At 39.8% G+C, this 23591-nt stretch overlaps 1 protein-coding gene across 5 annotated transcripts in view; it reads left to right on the top strand.

Moving 5' to 3' along the window:
• The window catches only part of LOC124776464 (uncharacterized protein F26C11.3-like), a 92295-nt gene that overhangs the window by 7444 nt on the left and 61260 nt on the right, over positions 1 to 23591 (top strand). Inside the window, exon 1 of one of the 5 annotated variants that reach the window (XM_047251477.1) lies at positions 4608 to 4704. The exons of the other annotated variants lie outside the window; for them this stretch is intronic. The gene's annotated coding sequence lies outside the window, so the exon portion shown is untranslated. Of the gene's footprint in view, positions 1 to 4607; positions 4705 to 23591 lie in introns of those variants that run through there. 5 annotated transcript variants of the gene reach the window in all.

Below are 23591 nucleotides of genomic sequence, written 5' to 3'. Positions count from 1 at the left end.
CTTCCTGTCAATCTCATTTTTCAGACGTTTGTATTCCTTTTTGCCTGCATTGTGTATTGCATTTTTATATTTTCTCCTTTCATCAATGAAATTCAATATCTCTTCTGTTACCCATGGATTTCTACTGGCCCTCATCTGTTTACCTACTTGATCCTCTGCTGCCTTCACTATTTCATCTTTCAAAGCTACCCATTCTTCCTCTCTTGCATTTCTTTCCCCCATTCTTGTCAGTTTTTCCCTAATGTGCTCTCTGAAACTTTCTACAGTGTGTGGTTTTTTCAGTTTATCCAGATCCCATCTCCTTAAATTCCCACCTTTTCGCAGTTTCTTCAGTTTTAATCTACAGTTTGTAACCTTTAGATTGTGGTCAGAGTCCACATTTGCCCTTGAAAATGTCTTACAATTTAAAATCTGGTTGCTAAATCTATGCCATACCATTATATAACCTATCTGAAACCTTCCAGTGTCTCCAGGCCTCTACCACATTTACAACCTTCTTTAATGATTTTTAAACCAAGTGTTAGCTATGATTAATTTATGCTCTGTGAAAATTCTACCGGGTGGCTTCCTCTTACATTCCTTATCCCCATTCAGTATTTGCCTACAACTTTTCTTTCTCTTCCTTTTCCTACTATCTAATTCCAGTCCCCCATGACTATTAAATTTTCGTCTCCCTTCACTATCTGAATAATTTCTTTTATCTCATCATACATTTCATCAAATCTCTTCATCATCTGCGCAGCTAGTTGGCATATAAACTTGTAGTACTGTGGTAGGCGTGGGCTTCGTGTCTATCTTGGCTGCAGTAATGCGTTCACTATGCTGTTTGTAGTAGTTTACCCGTGCTCCATATTTTTATTCATTACTAAACATACTCCTGCACTACCACTATTTGATTTTGTGTTTATAACCCTGTATTCATGTGCCAGAAGTCTTGTTCCTCCTGCCACCGAACTTCACTAATTCCCACTATATCTAACTTTTATTTATCCATTTCCCTTTTTAAATTTTCTAACCAACCTACCCGTTTAAGGGATCTGACATTCCACGCTCCAATCTGTAGAACGCCAGTTTTCTTTCTCCTGATAACAATGTCCTGAGTAGTCCCTGCCTGGAGATCCGAATGGGGGACTATTTTACCTCTGGAATGTTTTACCCAAGAGGATGCCATCATCATTTAAGCTTACAGTAATGCTGCATGCCCTCAGGAAAAATTACGGCTGTAGTTTCCCCTTGCTTTCAGCCATTTGCAGTACCAGCTCAGCTAGGCAGTTTTGATTAATGTTACAAGACCAGATCAGTGTATCATCCAGACTGTTGCCCCTGCAGCTGCTGAAAATTCTAAGGCCCCTCTTCAGGAACCATACATTTGTCTAGCCTCTCAACAGATACCCCTCGATTGTGGTTTCACCTACGGTACGGCTATCTGTATCACTGAGGCACTCGAGCCCCCCTACCAACAGCAAGGTCCATGGTGCGTGGGTGGGGGGAAGGGGGAAGTGTAGCATAAGAAAAATAAATAGTTACTAAATCTTGCAATATATAGCACTGTAAGCATCATAATTTAATTGTACTCAACTGCAAGTGACAAATGAATCGTACAACAATGCCTAAGGTGTTTGTTTGATGTTAAACAAACTGTACTACTCAGTGTGTGTGGGTGTACAGGTGTAATACTGTTAGTTACGTAAGCCCATCCACCACGGCAAGGTCATATCACATTGGATGGGAAGAATCGGTTTTTAATTGTCCTAAGGTGAAAAAATGCAAAAAGAGTGTCAATCACATTGGTTTTTAATTGTCATGAGGCTAAAAACCGCATAAAAAGCATCAGTCGCATCAGTTTTTAACTGTCCTGAGGCCAAAAACCACATAAATCAAAATCAAATCGGAGTATTAATTTCAGTGTGACTGGCACAAAACATGTTCAGTATGCTGTCCGCCGTTTTCTGTAAGTTGAAATCGAGAAACAGCATGTTCTACAACTGATAGAAGTGTTTCCGGGGCACATGCAGAATGTGTTGTGCAATGTGTGCCTTCAATGCAGCTAAGTTTGCAATTGGGACACTGAACACATCATTCAGATAGCCCCACAGCCAGAAGTCACAAACATTAAGATCAGGTGATCAGAACGGCCAGGTTGTAGAGGAATGGCAGTTGATAATTCTAGCATTTCTGAAACAGCAACTCAGCAGCTGCTTAACTGGATTTGCAATGTGCAGAGGTGCGCTATCTTGCATAAAAAAATCATCCCATCCACACAGTTGGAGAGCTGGAAAGATGTGGTTGTGCAAAAGACACTCCTAGCACTTACCAGTGACGGTATAGGTGACAGGACCGGAAGCACCTGTCTCTTCGAAAAAATTTGTCCCTATGATAAATGATGCCGTAAACCTGCACCAAACAGTGGTCTTTTCAGGATGAAGTGGTACTGGTTGATTTATGTGTGGAGTTTTCATTGCCCATATTCGACAATTTTGCGTATTGACATATCCTGTCAGATGGAAGTGTGCTTCGTTTGTCCACAAAATCTTCCATGACCAATCATTGTCCACTTCCATATGAACAACAAATTCTAAAGCAAAGGTCTCTCTTGCTGGCAGGTCAACAGGAAGAAACTCTTGCACATTGGTAATTTTGAATGAATAGGAAAGAAGGATATTTCGTAGGATTTTTCGCACCATGCTCACGGGTATGTCTAATGTTTGGGCAATTCTCTGTGCACTACACGTTTGCACACTGTCACCCACCTCCTCCTGCATTGCTATGGCCACTGCTTCCACTGACGTCGAATCAGTTCATTTCCTCCCTCTACCAGGTTGCACACAAAAAGAACCTTTCTTCAAATTTCCAAATCATTTTCTCAAGTCCCACGGCAGTCATCAGACCAACACCTTTATTCAAACCCTTCAGTGTCCAGAACTTCTGCAGAGTGACACATGCATAGTCATCATTCTTGCAATACAGCTTTACAAGCAAAGTGCAATCCTGCATTGAGACAGTCATGGCGAACGTCGCAGACATGATAGGAGGAAAAGCTGTGTACCCGGCGAGTTTATACCAATTTCAGTGGGTTGTGCACATGACAAGTGTTTTCATTTACGTATTCTGACACACACAGTGCAACCTATTGATCAATTTTCACACTGTTGTTTTCTTCTGCCATACGTTTTTCCCTTCTCCGATAATATTCCATTGCAATTTGACGTCATTCTGACCACTGGTGTTATTTCTACAGCATTTTTAAAGTTCAACTTTAATTATAATCACCTTGTATACTGAATAAAACTGCATCATCCACAGAAAGCCTAATGTTTTTCATCTGTGGTGATAAACTCACTGGTATTGTTTACTTTTTGCAATTTGCCCTGAACTCATCCAGAGCTACATGGATGGGTGTTAATTTGTCATTTCCTTTTTTCTCTGATCCCGAGTGGTCTTGTCACTAAAATGTAAACACCCAAGCATGAAGAGAAAACTCTTGAAACTCATCACAGCACAGTTTATTCTATTCCTGAACCACCAGTGCCCCTTGTTTGGTTTTGTTTATTCACACTTGTGAGGTAAGGTAATCTCAGAAGTGTCATTATCTTAGTTCTGGAAGTTAGACAAATATATCTCTCTCTTGAATACAACATGGTTTCTTTTTTATGTTCTTTTTCTTCTTCTTCACTTCATGTATTGGGCAAGTTGCGTATTATGGTACTCATTTCTTGTCAGGGGTTCCTATATTTCTTGTTCTAGTGCATTTATAATTTAGAGCCTTTATTGGGAATCTTTCTCTACCCACACGGTCTACAAGTTCCATTTTCTCCTGTTTTTCTTTATGTTTTCATGTGGGTTTTTATACCTAAATATTTCCTTATATCTTCATTTCTTTTTTGATTTTCCCTTGTAACTTCTCCCACTCTCCTTAGAAATCCCATTTCTTGAGCCTGTATTCTACTGTCTTGGTGTCTTGTTGTTCTCAATGCTTCAGTTCCACAAGTGTGGGTTGGTACTGCTATTCCTTTTGAGTAAGCGTTTGATAATATGAATAAAGAAATTCTATGGAATATCATGACTGAACGAGGTTACCCATCTCACCTCATAAATGCTATTAAGAATCTATATACAAACACCTGTCCGCCTGCTTAGCTGGGTGGTAACTTGCTTGCCTCCCATGCACTGGACCTGGGTTCGATTCCCGGTCGAGGTGGAGATTTTCTCCGCTCAGGGACTGGGTGTTGTGTTGTTCTCATCATCATTTCATCCTCATCATCATCTGCAAGTCGCCCAATGTGGCACCAACTGAAATAAGACTTGCACTTGGCGGCCGAACCCGAATGGGACCTCTCGGCCAGCAATGCCATATGATCATTTCATTTCATTATACAAACACCGAAATTGTTACATGTATGGGAAACATAACAACGAAGCCAGTGAACACAAACAAGTGGGTACAACAAGGATGATGTATTTCTCCAACACACTTCAATCAGATGAAAAGTTTTGTAGATCATGGCACTAGACGTGTATTTTATATACAGGTGACCTAACTCTGATTACAGAGAACGAAGATGACGGTCAGAAGGAAGTCTATAATTTGCAGCAGATAGCTTCAAATTACAACCTAACATTGCCGGTAGATAAAATGAAAGTGATGGCATTTCAGGGCAGATAACCAATAAGATCTAAAGTAGTCTTCAATAATAAACCCTTGGAGTAAGTAAAACATTTTGAATATCTAGAATGTGATATCACTTATGAATATAACCATGACATGGACCAAAAATGAAATAAATTTACTTTGTATGTGGAATGTTTAATATTCAGTTAACATTTTTTGTATAGTTCACAACAATGCCAATAACAGTCAAAGATATGTTAATTCCAGGCCTAACCATCGAGATTTTGATGTTACATGTTAATTATCTTCTTATTTCTTTTCATATTTTATATTTCTTTTTTGGCCTGTTCTTGAACTGTTTTTTTAACTGTGTCTGTGTGCGCCACTTTTTGGCTTATGTGTATTTCCTTGTTGACCTATGTGAGCACGCATTGATGTCAGTTCACCCACAACTTTGAGTCAGTCACTTACTGCTGGACCTACTTGCATAAGTGTACATAGTACTTTTATGATTGACAAGTTACTATGTAATGACGTTGAATATAAAATGTTGTATACAGATGATGGATGTTTTAAGAATGGTTTGTTTGCTTGCTTGTATATTTGTCTCCTATATCAACACATCTGATTGTTTCATTTTTGTAATGATGTCAATTATTAATTTTCTGAGGTCTTGAATGCTTACTGCTTTATCTCGTTGGTATAGCCAACATTTTATTGAGTTAGAATCCTATATGAGAATGCACTGTGATATTTAGAGATCATGTCTTAGCCTCATTTTACCAGCCGATACTATGTTACCTACATCAAATGTGACACACTTGCTTTCAAACTTCTCAAGCCACAATACAGGTGTTTGATAGTGGACACAATATATCAGCATTGTAGCCGAAGCAGTAATGAAGGAATAGCTGTTTCCCAGATCCAACAAAGAATCTAAACTTGTAAAAATTAAACTTGTTTTGCATTTGGCATAAAATTATTTTATTTTGCATTTGGCGTAATTTATAAGCCAATGCGCTTGCTAGAAGATTAAGTAGATGAGACTGGATAAATTGAAAGAACCAGAGGATGTTGAGAGCTACAGAGAGAGCAGTTGGCAAAATTTTACTGCACCAGGAGTAAGGAATATGGTAGAAGACCAATGTATCACTTTGAGAGGTGAAATAGTGAAATCAGTGTAGGATCACATAATTTAATTGACGAGATGTAGAAATATAGAAGTGCAGCATCTGAAACAGACAAAAGGGAATATAGATAACTCAAAAATGAGATTTATAGAATGGTTAAGTAGGAGTAGCTGGAGGACAAATGCAAGGCTGTACGAACATGCATGATTAGGGGAAAGGCAGATGCTATTTATAGCAAAATTAGAGACACCTCTGGAGAAAAGAGAAGCAGGTGCATGAATATCAAGAGCTCAGATGATAAGCCAGTACAAAGCAAAGAAGGGAAAACAGAAAGGTGGAATGGAGACAGATTTGATGAAAATGTTATAGAAAGAAATGATGAAATAGGTGAAGAGGATGAGATGGGGGATATAATACTGCAAAAAGAATTTGGTAGAGCACTGAAAGACCTAACTGGGAACAATGGCTCTGGAGTAGATGACATTTCCACAGAATTATTGATATCCTTGTGAGAGCCAGCCATAACAGAATTATTCCACTTGGTGTGCAAGATGTATGACATGGGGAAAATTCCACAAGACTTCAAGAAGTATGTAATAATTCCATTTCCAAAGAAGGCAGATGCTGACAGGTGTGAGTATGATTGGCAAAAACTGATACAAATGATTTACAGAAGAATGGAAAAACAGTCAGGAGCTGTCCTTGTCAAAATTAGTTTGAGTTCTGGAAAATTATAACAGCATACAAGGAAATACTGGTCCTACATCTTACCTTAGAATGCAGGTTGAAGAAAGGCAAAACTATATAAACAGCATTTATAGATTTAGAGAAAACTTTTGACAGGGTTAACTGATTACACACTGAAATTTTGAAGTTAGCATGGATAAAATACAAGGACGAAAAGCTCATTTACAACTTGAACAGAAACCAGACAGCAGTTACATGAGTCTAAGGGCATGAAAAGGAAACAGTGCTTGAGATGAGATTGAGACTAAATTGTAGTTTATCTCTGAAACAAGCAATAGTCAAGGAAATTAAAGATCAGGAAGAAGCTGATTAAGTGTATATAATTACTCATGTTGCACTCATCACTTCTGTGAGCCAGTGCGCCGATTACTTTCACTTATCTTCACAGCTGTCAGTACATTCACAGTGTCGGCTTTAAAGTTGGGTCTCCTTTCCTCCTCCACACCCCTCCCCTCCTCCCAACCACCCCTCATCCTCTTTCCCTGCTCAACCCCTACTCCTCCCACCCCCAATGCCACTTTCATATATGCTGGTATCAAGTATGTTATGACAAGCTAGATTAGCATTGCACTTTACAGTACTACGCTTCACTGGGTTCCTTAATATGACAAGTATCCTTTCATTTGGTCCATTAATTTGGTTGGTAGTCTTAATTTACATGTCTGTATTAGACTTGACACAAGAAAATTATCAGGTTTTTTTTTGAAGTTAGGTAACTAACATGAGAGTGGTGTATGTTGGATTCATGGTCAATATCCCGTAGGAACTTCGTTTTACAACATTTGACATGCTAATTTTTATACCCATGAAGCTGTTGTTTGAGGGTGAAACATTATTTTGAAGTTCTGTCAGAAATATGCTCTTACATTAATATCTTAATGATCTATTGTGGATACCTGCTCTACACTCGTGTTTTGGTAGGTAAAAGAGAGGAGTTCCAGAATGGGAAAAAAGCTGTACATTTATGTATGATAATTTACAGCTTTTATAAATACATTATATGGTCTTTGTTTTGAATTTTGAGCTTCAATACCATGAGATCAAAGGCAGATGAACCTCAATTCGTGTCCGATCCTATGTAATGGTTTTATACCTGACTGTGTGGTTTTATTTATGTTGAACTTTATTATCTTGCCTGTTGTACTTAGTTGTTTTTATTTCCAACTTTATGCAATAGTTTATACTTGACTATGTGGATTTACCACTGTAATTGTTGTATACCTGATTGTGTGGTTGTATTAGTGTTGGCATTTGTTATCTTACTATGTCGTACTAGGTTGTCAGTAAAAATTTGTCTGTGGACCTGTTTGTTGATGTTTTGAAATTTTGTTTTCATATTACTAGCATCACCGATGGGTTCAGAATTTATTTCATTGATTTTCCGAGCATGGGGACATATATACACCTTTTTGTTGCAAATTGCAAATTAAGTATCAGCTTGTAAAGATTTTTGCTTGCATTCAAAATATGTATTGTGTAGTCCTTGCTACTGCATGTGGGGTTAGTCACATTATAATTTAAAAAAGAACTGAAAAAAGAGAAAAAAATATGTAAAAAAAAAAAAGTAGCAGCTAAATGGCACAGTTCCAATAAACGCCCCCATCCAGCTCTTCCTATTATCTTCCACACTGTGGTGTCTCAGTTAGCTGAATGAAGTTCAGAAGAAGAAATGGAATGTAGTTGAATTAAATCAGGCAAGGCTGAGGGTATGAGATTAGGAAATGAAACACTAAAAGTGGTAGATGACTTTTTGCTATATGGGCATCAAAATAACTGATGATTGTTGAAGTAGAGAAAATATAAAATGCATGCTGGCAATAGCAAGACAAGCATTTTGGGAAAAAGAGAGATTTATTAACATTGAATATAAATTTAACTATTAGGATGTCTTTTCTGAAGGTATTTGTCTCGAGTGTAGTCTTGTACAGGAGAGAAGCGTGGATGATATGCAGTTCAGACGAGAAGAGAATGCAAGGTTTTTAAATGTGCTGCTACAGAAGAATGCTGAAGATTATACGATTACACTGAGTCACTAATCAGAAGGTACTGAACTGAATTGGGGAAAAAAGAATTTTATGTCACAACTTGACTAAAAGAAGGGATCAATTGATACGACACCTTCTGAGGCATCAAGAAATAGAAGATTTGGTAATGGAAGGGAGTTTGTGGATTGGGGGGGGGGGGGGGGGCAAAAGGGGGTAGGGTTGGGTTAAAAATTGTAGAGGGAGACCTGGGCATGAATACAGTAAGGAGGTTCAGATGAATATAGGTTGCAGTAGTTATGGAGAGATTTGCACAGGATAGATTAATGTGGAGAGCTGCATCAAACCAGTCTCTGGACTTAAAAACAATGACAATAATACATTTGTCCTTCGGATCAGAATAGATCGTACTGATTAACAGATTATCGAGTTTCTAATGGTACTCAGCAAAAGTCTGAGGTACCTCGTTTTCATGTACAGATTAGAGGCCTGATAAAATTCCATTTTTGCTTTGGTGTGTAAACTGAACTTTCCTTGTGGATTAAAATTGTTCACTAGACCATTACTTCAATTTTTCCTGACAATACTGTACTATCAGGTACACTAGACCATGTTTCGCAGACAGACCAGATACTTCAGTCTTCTATGCCTGTCATAGTCCCCAAGCTCTGCAGAGGCTCTCTGCTATATTGTACTAGGTGTGTCTTATCTGCAGCGTAGTCGTTAATTCTGCAGTGAACCTTTTTTTCTATTGCTGAATGTGTACTCGAATGAACTTCCTGTTAGGTAAATAATTGTGCCATGTACCACAACACAGATCTAGATAGTTGCGTTTCACTTCAGAGTGCTTTCATGCAAAAAAGTTCCAGTTTTCCATGAAAAGTCTTCTTGTATATTGTATATTATATAAGCATCTTACAGTGTCCTTTCACATTAACCTTTAAAAGCATTTCACTTTTGCCCCTTGTTATAGTCTATTTGCTTTTAGAAAGAAATTAATCTACCTCTCTCTTGTTTATAGTTGTTTTGACTGTTTGTGTCGTATCATTCTGGCATGCTGTGTTTGCTGTTAATTCCACTTTCCAGGAATCAGTTGCATGATAAATCATAATATTATTGGATGTAGGTTCTGCCTTTTACGCAAAACACTGTCTTTTCTTGTTAACCAATTGTGTTTTGCCATCATCATTGGGTTTTGATTAATTGAAAAACTGTAAAAAGTGAACATATTTTAGATTGTAATTGACCTAACAAAATGAGGCCCAAAGACAGTTTTTGTTTTCACCTAAATTTTACATTGTACGGTTTTGCAAGACCATCTGTATGGTATCCTGCACTGCTAGCTTGTCATCTGCAAACCAAACAGTGTAAATGTGAATTTTGTCAGTGAGTTAACACATCCCTTAAATTTTAAAAACGTGATTTTGGTGTGGCAAATGTTTTGCATGTGTATTTATTATTACTCACATTTTGTTGTGACAGATCCTTCTTCTTTCACATTCTGAGAGCACTGCACACACATGTTAAGTGTACTTTGTATAGTTTTGGTATAACAGATGCCTTTTCACTTCACAGATGGGAAGGAAGAATAAGATGGTAATGGGGGATTTAAATGCACAAGTTGGAAGAGAAAGACAAGGCTGCAAAAGTGTGCTTGTACCAGAGGGTTGGGGCTGCCGAAATGAGGAAGGTGAAAGACTATTGGAGTTCTGTCAAAGGAATGACTTGCTGGTTGGGAACTCTTGGTTCAGGAAAAGGGAGAGCCACAACATTACCTGGTACAGTCAATACTTAAAGAGAATGTAGATAGTTGACTACTTCCTGTATGATAGTGCAATGAATATGAACATCATTGACATTAAGGTATTACCATCAGAGGCCTTGGATAGCAACCACTGTTTGCTGGTAATGAACCTGAGAGAGACTAAGGATAATAAAGGGACAGAAAACCAGGAAAGATGTATAAGGATATGGAAGTTGAAGGAGGAAGAAAGCAGGCTACAGCACCTGCAAGCAGTAAAGGAAAGCATCCCAAAGGATGAACCAAAAGCAGTAGAAGAGGAATGGGGAAGATTCAAGGGAACACAAGTACGTACAGTGGAAGCAATATGTGGGAAGACAAGCAACAAAAAGAGATGGAAAGAAACACCCTGGTGGAATGATAAAACAAAGGATATAGTACAAAAGAAGAATAGAACCTTTAGGGTATGGTTGCAGAAGAGAACAGTAGAGACAAGGGAAGAGTATAAGGCAAGAAAGAAAGAAGCAAAAATAGTGGTGACGGAGGAAAGAAGAAAGTGGATGGAACAGTGGACTATAATGATGGAGGAGGACAGTGAAGGTTCAAAAAAGGTGTTATATGGGATGATTAAAAGTAAGAGGAAGAACGGTACGACAGATTATGCTCAAATGGTGAACAAAAGTGGACAAGATGTAGAGAATAAGGAGGAACTCAAGAATATGTGGAAGGAGTATTTTGAAGAACTCCTGAAACCGAATGGGGACCTGGATGAGGAGGAACAAGCCAAGGAGAAAAAAGAGGAGGAACAGCACACAGAAAAAGACCTTACATTGGGAGAAGTGGAAGAGGCATTGGGCATGACGAAGGGAGGTTAAGTCACCAGGTCTGGATGAGCTAAGTGTAGAGATGGCGAGAGCAGCAGTAGAGGTGGGGATGCAATCGCTATATCGAGTAATGAAAATTGTGTGGAGACAGAAGACTGGAAGAAGGGAATAATTGTCCCGATCTTTAAGAAGGGAAATTGAAGAGAGTGCAAGAACTATCGGGGATAACATTGATGAATCATTGTGCCAAGATTTTTGAGAAAATTTTGGAAGCATGAATTCGTGCAAAATGAGAAGGAAGAATGAGAGAAAAGCAACATGGTTTCAGAACAGGAAGGTCCACGGTGGATTTAATTTTTTCTGTAAGACAACTGCAGGAACAGCACTATGAATATGGAATAGATCTATTAGTGACCTTCCTGGACATTGAAAAAGCATATGATAGTGTACGTAGAAGCAAAGTGTGGAAAGCCCTGGAGAACAGGGGAGTAGCAAAACAGATTATTTAGAGGATAAGGGAAATGTACCATGGAAGTGTGAGCTGTGTGAAAGTGGGAGGAGAGAGATCAGCATGGATTGAGCAGAAGAATGGCTGGAGACAGGGAAGTGCACTTTCACCATTACTCTTCATTGTAGTGATGGGCGATATAATGAGTACAGTAGCACAAGTAATTGGTAAAGGAAAAATGAAAGCTGTGGTATTTGCAGATGATCTGATGATTTGGCGGAATAAGGAGGAAGTACAAGAGCAGTTGGACGTATGGGAATGAACAGTACAAGAATATGGGATGAAATTTAGTATAAGTAAGAGTGAGATGATTATCACAACAAGAAAGAAAGAGAGAGGAACAACTGGAATAACAATTGGTGAGGTTGGTGAGGAATGATTGAGGAGAGTGGGGAGCTTCAAGTACCTGGGAAGCCTGATACAGGAAGATGGAAAAACAACAGAGAAATAAACGAGTGGGGGACAAAAGCAGAAGCATTTCAGAAGAGTGTCAGAAGGCTGATATAAAGCAAGGATGTACCTCAAATCAGTAAAAAGGTTATATACTGGTCATACTATATCCCAATCCTGACATACACATCAGAAACCTGGGTTATGAAAGGAAGAGAGAAAAGCAAAGTACAAGCTAGTGAGATGAAATTCTTGAGAGACAGTATTGGAGCGACAAAGATAGACAGGTTAAGAAATGAGAGGATCAGAGAGTTAATGAAGGTGGAACCATTGCAGGAGGAGATAGAGAAATCAAGGCTGAGATGATATGGACATGTTAAGAGAATGGAGGAGAAGAAGGATACCCAGGAGGATACAAGAGATGAAACTGGAAAGAAAGAGACTAAGAGGAAGACCGAGAGACAGATGGCTGAAAGGAGTGCGGAGGAATGCGTCCAGAAGAAAGGAGAAGACTGGACCAAGGTGAAGACAGAGACATGGTGGCAAGACAGAAGACAATGGAGAGGCCTATGTTCCATACAGACCCGGCCAGAGGCTGAAAGCTGTCCGAGATTATGATGATGTTATACAGATGTGAGTTATTAATTCCTACGTATCACCTTTTACCTATTACAGTAACAGAAATGTTACTGTGGAATATGAGGAGTTGCCCAGGAGAAACTTTTTCCGTTTGTTTTCAATTTTTATATCAGTGGGTAAATGAAAAAAAAAAAAATTGTGGTCCCAGCATTGTGTACCCTTTTTTGTGCTGAAGACAACCGTAGTGTGGAGTAATGAATGTTGTTTTTTCTTCTGGAAATGTAATTATGAACAGCATTGTTCCTTTGGAACTGTAGTGGATTATTTACAACAAATTTCATGAATGTCTACAACATGATCATGGGTAAGCCCCACATATTATTTGTACAGTGCATTTTTGAATAAAGAAGACTTTTTTCCTTGGAGATCAGGTACCCAGAATGCTTATTTCATATGACTTTATTGAATGAAAATATGCAGAATATGTGATCATACTGATTTGTCTGTCCCAGGATGCAATGATTCAAGTGCCAATATGGCTGAACTAGGTTGCTTTAGGAGTTCCAAGATGACCTTTTTCCAGTTTAAATTCTCATCAATATGGACACTTAAGAATTTTGATGTTTCCATCCTACTTATTATTTCCTCTCTGTGTGTTACATTTATCATTGGTGTAGTACCTCCAGATATGCAGAACTGAATATTTTGTGTCTTTTTTAAAACTGAAAGTGAGACATTTGCAAAACACCCATCAATGGTACTTTTAAAAACATTGTTTACCACTACTTCTGCTGCTGTATTTGGGTATACATTGATTACAGTACAAGTTTCATCCACAAAAAGAACTAATTCTGTATATTGTGTATTAGACAGAACAATAGCAGGCCTAAGATTGAGCCTTGGAGAACCACACATGTTATTTCTCCCCAGTCACCTGATAACATTGGCTGACTTACCAAGTACAACTTGCTGCATTCTTTTGGTTAGATATGACATTTGTCATATTGGTTAGCTACACCATTGCTGCCTATCATTTCCCCTCTTACACTGAAGAGCCAAAGAAACTGGTACACCTGCCTAATATTGTGTAGGACGCCCACGAGCATGCAGAAGTGCCGCAACATGATGTGGCATCGTCTCAACTGACGTCTGAAGTAGTGCTGGAGGAAACTAACACCATGAATCCTGCAAGGCTGGCCATAAATCAGTAAGAGTATGAGGGGGTGAAGATCTCTTCTGAACAGCACGTTGCAAGGCATCCCAGGTATGCCCAATAATGTTCATGTCTGGGGAGTTTGGTGGCCAGCAGAAGTGTTTAAATTCAGAAGAGTGTTCCTGGAGCGAGCCTGTAGCATTTCTGGATGTGTGGGATGTCGCATTTTCATGCTGGAATTGCCCAAGTCTCTCAGAATGCAAATGAACATGAATGGATGCAGGTGATCAGACAGGATGCTTATGTACGTATCACCTGTCAGAGTCATATCTAGACATATCAAGGGTCCCATATCACTCCAACCGCACACGCCCCACAGCATTACAGAGCCTCCACCAGCTTGAAGATTCCTCTGCTGACATTCAGGGTCCATGGATTCATGAATTTGTCTCCATACTCATACACGCCCATCCGCTCGATACAATTTGAAACTAGACTCATCCGACCAGACAACCCATTTCCAATCATCAATCATCCAATGTCAGTGTTGTCTGGTCCAGGCGACGCATAAAGCTTTGTGTCTTGCAGTCATCAAGGGTACATGAGTGGGCCTTCGGCTGCGAAAGCCCATATCAATGATGTTTCGTTGAATGGTTTGCACGCTGACACTTGTTGATAACACAGCTTTGAAATCTATAGCAATTTGCGGAAGGGTTGCACTTCTGTTACGTTGAATGATTCCCTTCAATGTTCATTGGGCCTGTTGTTAGGATCTTTTCCTGGCTGCAGCGACGTCGGAGATTTGATGTTTGATCGGATTCCTGATATTCACTGTACACTCGCGAAATGGTCGTCCCCACTTCATTGCTACCCCAGAGATGCTGTGTCCCATTGCTCGTGTGCCAAGTGTAACACCATGTTCAAACTAACTTCAATTTTGATAACCTGCCAATGTAGCAGCAGTAAGCGATTCAACAACTGCGCCAGCCACTTGTTGTTCTTAAGTTGGTGTTGCTGACCGTAGCGCCATATTCCACCTGTTTACATATATCTGTATTTGAATACGCATGCGTGTACCAGTTTCTTTGGCACTTCAGTGTATTTCATGATATAAAAGAACAGTTTAAATTCAGTCACATTCCCCACCTTCTCCTTTTCCTGAACACATCCACACCCTGTATATTGTCCGCCGCCTCAATCTCCCTCACCACTTGGTGTCTCCCTTCCTCTCCACCCCCCCCCCCCCCCCCCCCCGCCCATTGCCGCACCTTTACCATTGTATCCCACCCTTTCTCCATCTCCACACCCTCCGCCTCCTTTCCCAATGCAACTCCCAGCATCTACCCCTCCTGGATGATGAGCTTCGCCCTGACGTCTACCTTCCGTACCAACTCTAACCCCACCTTCCTCCTGCCTCCTCCTCAAGGCTCCCTGTCCTCCCCCTCCCTTCTCCTGAGCGGCTTTCCCCTCCTACGCCCCCCCCTCCCCCCCCCCCCCCTCTCCTGTGCTCCCCTTCAGTGTCTCTGCATTCCCTCCTGCCTTGCTTCCCTCTTCATCTTGCCACCCCACTTGTCTCCTGCCTCTTAGTGCACCTGCTGACGCCCCTACTGTTTTCATCCCGCCCCATCCCCTGCTGCACCTTGCTCTCCCCTCCTTTTCCATCCTCTCAGGCCTCTCCTTCTCACTTGGCAGTTTTATTCTTCATCATGTGTGCTCCAAGTGGGTTTAAAGTGTGATGTTCTGGAGTCTTTTTAATACTGTGGCCAACTTTTAACCTGTGCGTGTGACTTTAGTGTCTTTTTTGTGCTCTACAAATCACCAACTGTGTTTTTTAAGTTTATGTCGACTTTTTTAATTGTCCCCCATGAACGTCTCCATGTCACTGTATTTTTACCTCCATTTTTGCTCGCGTATCATGTCATTTCTGGAAACCCAGAATCTACTATGTAGGAATCAACATGGATTCCGGAAACAGCGATCGTGTGAGACCCAACTCGCCTTATTTGTTCATGAGACCCAGAAAATATTAGATACAGGCTCCCAGGTAGATGCTATTTTTCTTGACTTCCGGAAGGCGTTCGATACAGTTCCGCACTGTCGCCTGATAAACAAAGTAAGAGCCTACGGAATATCAGACCAGCTGTGTGGCTGGATTGAAGAGTTTTTAGCAAACAGAACACAGCATGTTGTTATCAATGGAGAGACGTCTACAGACGTTAAAGTAACCTCTGGCGTGCCACAGGGGAGTGTTATGGGACCATTGCTTTTCACAATATATATAAATGACTTAGTAGATAGTGTCGGAAGTTCCATGCGGCTTTTCGCGGATGATGCTGTAGTATACAGAGAAGTTGCTGCATTAGAAAATTGTAGCGAAATACAGGAAGATCTGCAGCGGATAGGCACTTGGTGCAGGGAGTGGCAATTGACCCTTAACATAGACAAATGTAATGTATTGCGAATACATAGAAAGAAGGATCCTTTATTGTATGATTATATGATAGCGGAACAAACACTGGTAGCAGTTACTTCTGTAAAATATCTGGGAGTATGCGTACGGAACGATTTGAAGTGGAATGATCATATAAAATTAATTGTTGGTAAGGCGGGTACCAGGTTGAGATTCATTGGGAGAGTGCTTAGAAAATATAGTCCATCAACAAAGGAGGTGGCTTACAAAACACTCGTTCGACCTATACTTGAGTATTGCTCATCAGTGTGGGATCCGTACCAGGTCGGGTTGACGGAGGAGATAGAGAAGATCCAAAGAAGAGCGGCGCGTTTCGTCACTGGGTTATTTGGTAACCGTGATAGCGTTACGGAGATGTTTAATAAACTCAAGTGGCAGACTCTGCAAGAGAGGCGCTCTGCATCGCGGTGTAGCTTGCTCGCCAGGTTTCGAGAGGGTGCGTTTCTGGATGAGGTATCGAATATATTGCTTCCCCCTACTTATACTTCCCGAGGAGATCATGAATGTAAAATTAGAGAGATTAGAGCGCGCACGGAGGCTTTCAGACAGTCGTTCTTCCCGCGAACCATACGCGACTGGAACAGGAAAGGGAGGTAATGACAGTGGCACGTAAAGTGCCCTCCGCCACACACCGTTGGGTGGCTCGCGGAGTATCAATGTAGATGTAGATGTACCTCCCCGTACTCTGTTTCATGTCCCCCTTTTTTATTGCCTCTGTATGGAACATTTTCTTCTTGTATTAGCTGTCATGTCACTCAGCTGAAGAGTGGCGGATTGTGCCGCTGACAGCCCTCCCATGCCAATATGGGGCAGGGAAATGAAATCACAATAAAGAAAAAAAAAATCAATAACGTTTATAGCTGTCGTTGACAAGTGAGGTCAACCAAAGTTTGCTGTACCCTCTCTCTACTCCAACCCATAACTGTATTGTGTTGTTTGACCTCATGGTGGCGGGCGCAGCGTATTTGAAATGGATCGTGTTTGCACAGGGCGTGTTGGAGTGTGGAGTGGCACACTTAAGTGTGGGATGTTTGTTTCTAAATTAGTTGTGAGTGCTGATAATGATTCATTGGACTTCTTGAATGCTGTTTGTGAGAATAATATTCAAACAGTTTGTGACTTTTTGTTAATGAGTTTTTATGTCAGCAGTTATGCACAATAATTCATTTTGGGTTTGGAATTATTAGTGCAGTGTGTTGTTTGTGGTTGGATGTTTAATTTTGTGTTTGCTTTTTTGTTAGTTACGGGTGTGGCAGCAAAGTTATCTACAGCTACATGGATACTTCACAAATCACACTTGAGTGCCTGGCAGAGGCTTCATCAACCACCTTCGCACTAATTCTCTATTATTCCACTCTTGAACAGACATGGAAGAAATGAACACACCTATCTTTCCTTGCACACTCTGATTTCCCTTATTTTATTATCATTTGGTATCTGCTGTTTGGAGCCCGCAGCTTCGATAGGCAAACATTCTTGGAAATTACCACCTTTTTTTGAACAGGTATATTTTTTGTTTATTTTTGGAGGATTGGGGGGGGGGGGGGGGGGGGTTACAAATTCAACCTCTATACGACAACCCTGGGTTCATTAGTCCTGTAACCGTTTTGATGCTCGTTATTAGCTAAGGAATATTTGTTACTAAGAGGTCAAGTGTGTTTTCACAACTGTTTATTATACGCTTGGCCTCATGAACTAACTGCTTGAAATAATTTTCAGAGAATCCTTTTAGTACAATTTAGGATGATGTTTTGTGCTTACTTCCGGTTTTAAACACATATTTTCGCCAACATATTGAGGGTAAATTAAAGTCACCACCAACTTTACTTGTATGAGTCCGGTGTGTGTAAGTTGACTAGTAGGTCTCTGTGTGTTGGAGTGGGGGTGACATGTTGACCACAATTAAGTTCCTAGAGTTCTTTGGCTATATTGCCGAGTACGTGAAATGCTACATTTGTGGAGAAGGTATGAGATTGGCCACCATTCTCATATCTGTGCACGGGGATCAGTGTATGTGGTATTCTGTGTGTCTTGTATGTAGCATTGTCGGCGGGACGAGATACTACGTTCTATCTGTAGCTGGCCGTGGCTATAATTGTTCTATTTTTTTTTCTGACGATTATGTTTTTGTATGGATTACGTTTCATTATAAATGTAATTTTCATGGTTAATATAATGAAATTTGTTTTAACTATGTTAGTGAGGTTCGGTTTTCGATGCTAGATATGTTGGTGAGTTTTGGTTTTGTGGTACCGTGAACTACGTTTCAGCTGTACAGGCCATGTGAAGTGTTCGATTAGAGTTGTAGGTCGGGTCATGAGTGCCTTTAGCAACATTTGACTTTTGCAATGTCCCAGGAATTATTTTGTATGAAGAGAAACAATACAGTAAATGAGAAAGTGAACATGGCAGCCGCCCACCTTTCCACGTCACACCTATGACACTGTCAGATACCGGATTTGTCAAGTTATGTAGTTTTGTGGTATATGGGTTTTGTTTGAACTATAAAGGTCAAGCGAAATTTTCAGTACATGGTTTTAGACCTACGTGTTTGGGATTTTATTATTATGGGCTTCGTTTGAGCCATTTAGTCCAAGTAGAATTTCTGATACACGTTGTAATTTTTTTATTTTATTGTGGTGTTGTTGATGGTTGAGGATTTTGTCTGCCTGATTTTTGCATTAGTATTTGTTTTCATGTCTTCATTATTAAGATCGTCGTATTTAAGCCTGTCTTCATCCAAAACCCCTTAATTTCCTTAACTGTCCCACAAGTGTAATGTTATTTCTGCAGTTAAATATTTTTCCTTTTATTTGTGTCTTTTTGTGTATCTAATGAGTGATGTAATGCTCACTGAATTTTATAAGATTGAAATAGGGTTGCCCACCATCTTGATGACGCAGGTCGAAGACGGTGGTACCACAATCATCAGTTTGCCGAGCATGTAAATCTAGACATATCAACATTTCTTCTACTAGTACATCATCCGCAAATGAATTATGGAGACGTATGGGTGACTGGAATCAAAAATTCCTTGTTGATGATGTTAGAGGTGAAAGCAGCACTGTTTTTGTCACTTCTTCAATGCCTACTCCTGCCTTGACACTTGTATAATTTGTGTATCTGCCACAATTTCTGCTATCTGACATCTGTGATTATCAGCAAAAAATTAAGACTTTTCGTTCCCTTTGCACACTTGAGGCCATTTGACTGATTTTGTAACCACATTTCTTTGTGTACAATGTTATGGGTGAAAAATTTACAGTGTACAGCTGTTTGTAATTATTATCTGGACTCTTATGTTTCTGAGTGACATTGTTTGTAGAATCACATTTGTCATTATAGCTATTTGATGCACTTACTTTTATATTTCCAAGTTTTGTGCTTTTTCCACGGTGGTCTTTGCCGTTGACATCACTGGTAGCCGATATTTCTTTGAGGTTGATCCGATGCTCTGTTTGTTGAGTTTTACAACCAAGGTTTTGCAGCTGTTTCTCCAGTAAGGCTACAGTCCTTTAAAGTTCATCGATTTCACTGTTGGGGCATTCCATGCCAAACTTAGCCTGAGGCTTATTTTTTGAAAAAATGCCAAATTTAGCAATGTTATAGTTTTTGGAATCTACAAAAGTTGAATTTTACTGTCCTGAAAAAATTATAAAAATTACATAATTAGCTGAGGAAATATAGTTAAACAAAAGTTGGCGATTCCACAGATGAGGATGAAAAACAAAAGGTTTGCTTTTTGTGTTGGCAGCTGTTTAATAAATTTGGGTTGCAGCGATTGTTGATGTTTTAATTGTTAAATTTCAAGAGCAGAATCTTATCTTTCTGACAAACTTCAGTTTTTAAAGAAAGGTAAGTTAGTTAAGTATGCAGCTAATTCACAAAAGATACAATGTATTTAGTGTCCCACCCGTGACAAAAAACATGAAAAAGTTTACCTTCTAATTCAGCAATTATAGTAATTCTATATATTTTAGGTTAGAAGTAAGAAAAACAAATAAAAACATCCAATGAACCATAAGGCACCTTCTAAGTTGTAAATGATCATTTATAAATGTTAAAAGAAATTGTGTCCCACCCGTGACAGTTTTTTGGAGGTTACTCAAATCTAAACCATTTAACACTTCTTGTTATTGTTAAGTTAAATTGGTTGGTATAACAAGTGCTTTGATGGTTTACACTAAATAAAAACTTACTGTTTATTCATAAAATGGGGAAAACAACATCAGCAGAGCATATGAGAAAACTTCGAGAAAAACTGAAGAAAGATACCAGCAAGTACAATGTCCATAAAGAAAAAGAAAGAGAGCGGGATAAAAGAAGAAGGGAAAATATGAAGATGAAGGTATCCTCCAGTGAAAAATATGTATTGGAATATCGAAAGAAGGAAGCTGAGAGAAAAAGGAAGTACAGACTTAAACTAAAATCCATATTAATTGAAGATCAGTCTGAGACCTGCATTTCCCAGTTAGGATCATATAAATGTCCTCAGTCCCTTGGCACAGCTGTTTCTCGGGTAAAGAAGGTGCTTCCTTCAAGCCCCTCAAAAAAATCAGCAGCAAAAAAAAGCTTGTAAGTGAAAGCTTACCTAAAAAGGTAGTAAAGCAGATTTTCCCAGTAGTGAAGAAAACATCTCGTAAACTTACAGGTGATAATCTGCTTGAAATACAAAATTTTTTCACAAATGATGAAATCAGCAGGCAGACATCTGGTATAAAGGATGTAAAGTCTATTGTAGACCATGAAACTGGGAAAAAGAGTTAGCTTGCAGAAACGTCACATGAATATGACAGTTAAGGAAGCATTTTTTCTTTTTAAGCAAGACAATCCAGATATTGATATCAAGATTTCAAAATTCTATGAGTTGCGGCCTAAGAATGTTGTTCTGATGTCTCAAATGCCTCACAATGTATGTGTGTGCAGATATGCTAACTTCGACTTCATCATTGAAGCCATTCACAAAGAAATAGCTAGTTTCCCTGCTACTCACACTCACCTTATGAATCTTGTTTGCTGTGATGTAGAAAGTGAAATATGCATGACAAGTCAATGCAAGAAATGCATCATGATTTTTCACACATTAACAGATGGAAAGTTTGATTTGTGTGACATAATATCTTGGAGAAAATGAACCGAACATGAGTGTCACCCTAAACAGACTACTACCAATGGAACACTTTGTGAAGTCAGTCTCAACTGAAAACATTCAAGGAGCACTTCTTTGTCAAAAGGATGCAATCTGGAGCTTTCAAGACTGTGAAAGCATCAGTTAGTGATGATGAAGTGATATTGCAAATAGATGCAGAAAACTATGTAGCACTGGCACAAGATGAGATACAAAGTGCCCACTGGAGTCATACACAGATGACAGTGGTCACTATTTGTGTTTGGATGAAAATAGGGCTACAGTCATTTGCAATTGTGAGTGATGAACTGTGCCATGACAAGTACTCAGTTTATGCATGTTTGAAGATTATAATAAGTAAGCTGAAACAAGAGCTTCCCAATTTGACCTTGATACAAATTTTTTCTGATGGTTGCGCAGGTCAATTTAAGAACAAATTCACCATTTCTAACCTCTGCTACATGATGTAAGACTTTGGAGTGTCTGGAGAATGGTTTTTCTTTGCAACATCAAATGGGGAAGGTGCAGTGGATGGCATTGGAGCTGTAACAAAAAGGGCTATTTGGAATAAAGTTAAGCAAAGAAAAGTCATCATCAGCAATGCACAGAAATTTTTAGACTGTGCCAAATCATCTGTTTCTGGAATAAACTTTCTTCTTCTGACAAAAGATCATATTGATGAAAACAGAGACCTTCTGGACGGACACTGGAAAGCTGTTAAAAATATAAAAGATATTCGCAGCAAGCATTACTTCAACGGTTACAATACCTGTAACGTGGTAGAACTTTCCTAAAATCAGATTTAGAGAAAGTGGAGGTTTTTCCACTTTCACCCAACATATATTCACTAATCTACACAGATTCTGAGATGAGTGATGAGGAATCATATCCTGATGTCCTGCTGACACCCAATTCCCAAGAAGTTACAGGTTCAGAACCAGCTGTGGAACAAATCATGTCAGGAACATTTATTTTAGTTGAGTTCCAAACTTCAAGAAAGAAATCCACTACATATACAGGGTGTTACAAAAAGGTACGGCCAAACCTTCAGGAAACATTCCTCACACACAAAGAAAGAAAATATGTTATGTGGAAATGTGTCCGGAAACGCTTACTTTCCATGTTAGAGCTCATTTTATTACTTCTCTTCAAATCACATTAATCATGGAATGGAAACACACAGCAACAGAATGTGCCAGTGTGACTTCAAAGAGTTTGTTACAGGAAATGTTCAAAATGTCCTCCGTTAGCGAGGATACATGCATCCACCCTCTGTCGCATGGAATCCCTGATGCGCTGATGCAGCCCCAGAGAATGGCGTATTGCATCACAGCCGTCCACTATACGAGCACGAAGAGTCTCTACATTTGGTACCGGGGTTGCGTAGACAAGAGCTTTCAAATGCCCCCATAAATGGAAGTCAAGAGGGTTGAGGTCAGGAGAGCGTGGAGGCCATGGAATTGGTCCGACTCTACCAATCCATCGGTCACCGAATCTGTTGTTGAGAAGCGTACGAACACTTCAACTGAAATGTGCAGGAGCTCCATCTTGCATGAAGCACATGTTGTGTCGTACTTGTAAAAGCACATGTTCTAGCAGCACAGGTAGAGTATCCCATATGAAATCATGATAACGTGCTCCATTGAGCGTAGGTGGAAGAACATGGGGCCCAATCAAGACATCACCTACAATGCCTGCCCAAACGTTCACAGAAAATCTGTGTTGATGACGTGATTGCACAATTGCGTGCGGATTCTTGTCAGCCCACACATGTTGATTGTGAAAATTTACAATTTCATCACGTTGGAATGAAGCCTCTTCCGCAAAGAGAACATTTGTACTGAAATGAGGATTGACACATTGTTGGATGAACCATTCGCAGAAGTGTACCCGTGGAGGCCAATCAGCTGCTGATAGTGCCTGCACACGCTGTACATGGTACGGAAACAACTGGTTCTCCCGTAGCACTCTCCATACAGTGACGTGGTCAATGTTACCTTGTACAGCAGCAACTTCTCTGACACTGACATTAGGGTTATGGTCAACTGCACGAAGAATTGCCTCGTCCATTGCAGGTGTCCTCGTCATTCTAGGTCTTCCCCAGTCGCAAGTCATAGGTTGGAATGTTCCGTGCTCCCTAAGACGCCGATGAATTGCTTCGAACGTCTTCCTGTCAGGACACCTTCGTTCTGGAAATCTGTCTCGATAAAAACGTACCGCGCCACAGCTATTGCCCCTTGCTAATCCATACATCAAATGGGCATCTGCCAACTCCGCATTTGTAAACATTGCACTGACTGCAAAACCACGTTTGTGATGAACCACTAACC

Source organism: Schistocerca piceifrons, chromosome 2 (assembly GCF_021461385.2).
Source record: "Schistocerca piceifrons isolate TAMUIC-IGC-003096 chromosome 2, iqSchPice1.1, whole genome shotgun sequence".
NCBI classification, from domain to species: Eukaryota; Metazoa; Arthropoda; class Insecta; order Orthoptera; family Acrididae; genus Schistocerca; species Schistocerca piceifrons.
This window is presented reverse-complemented; position numbering and strand designations above follow the sequence as displayed.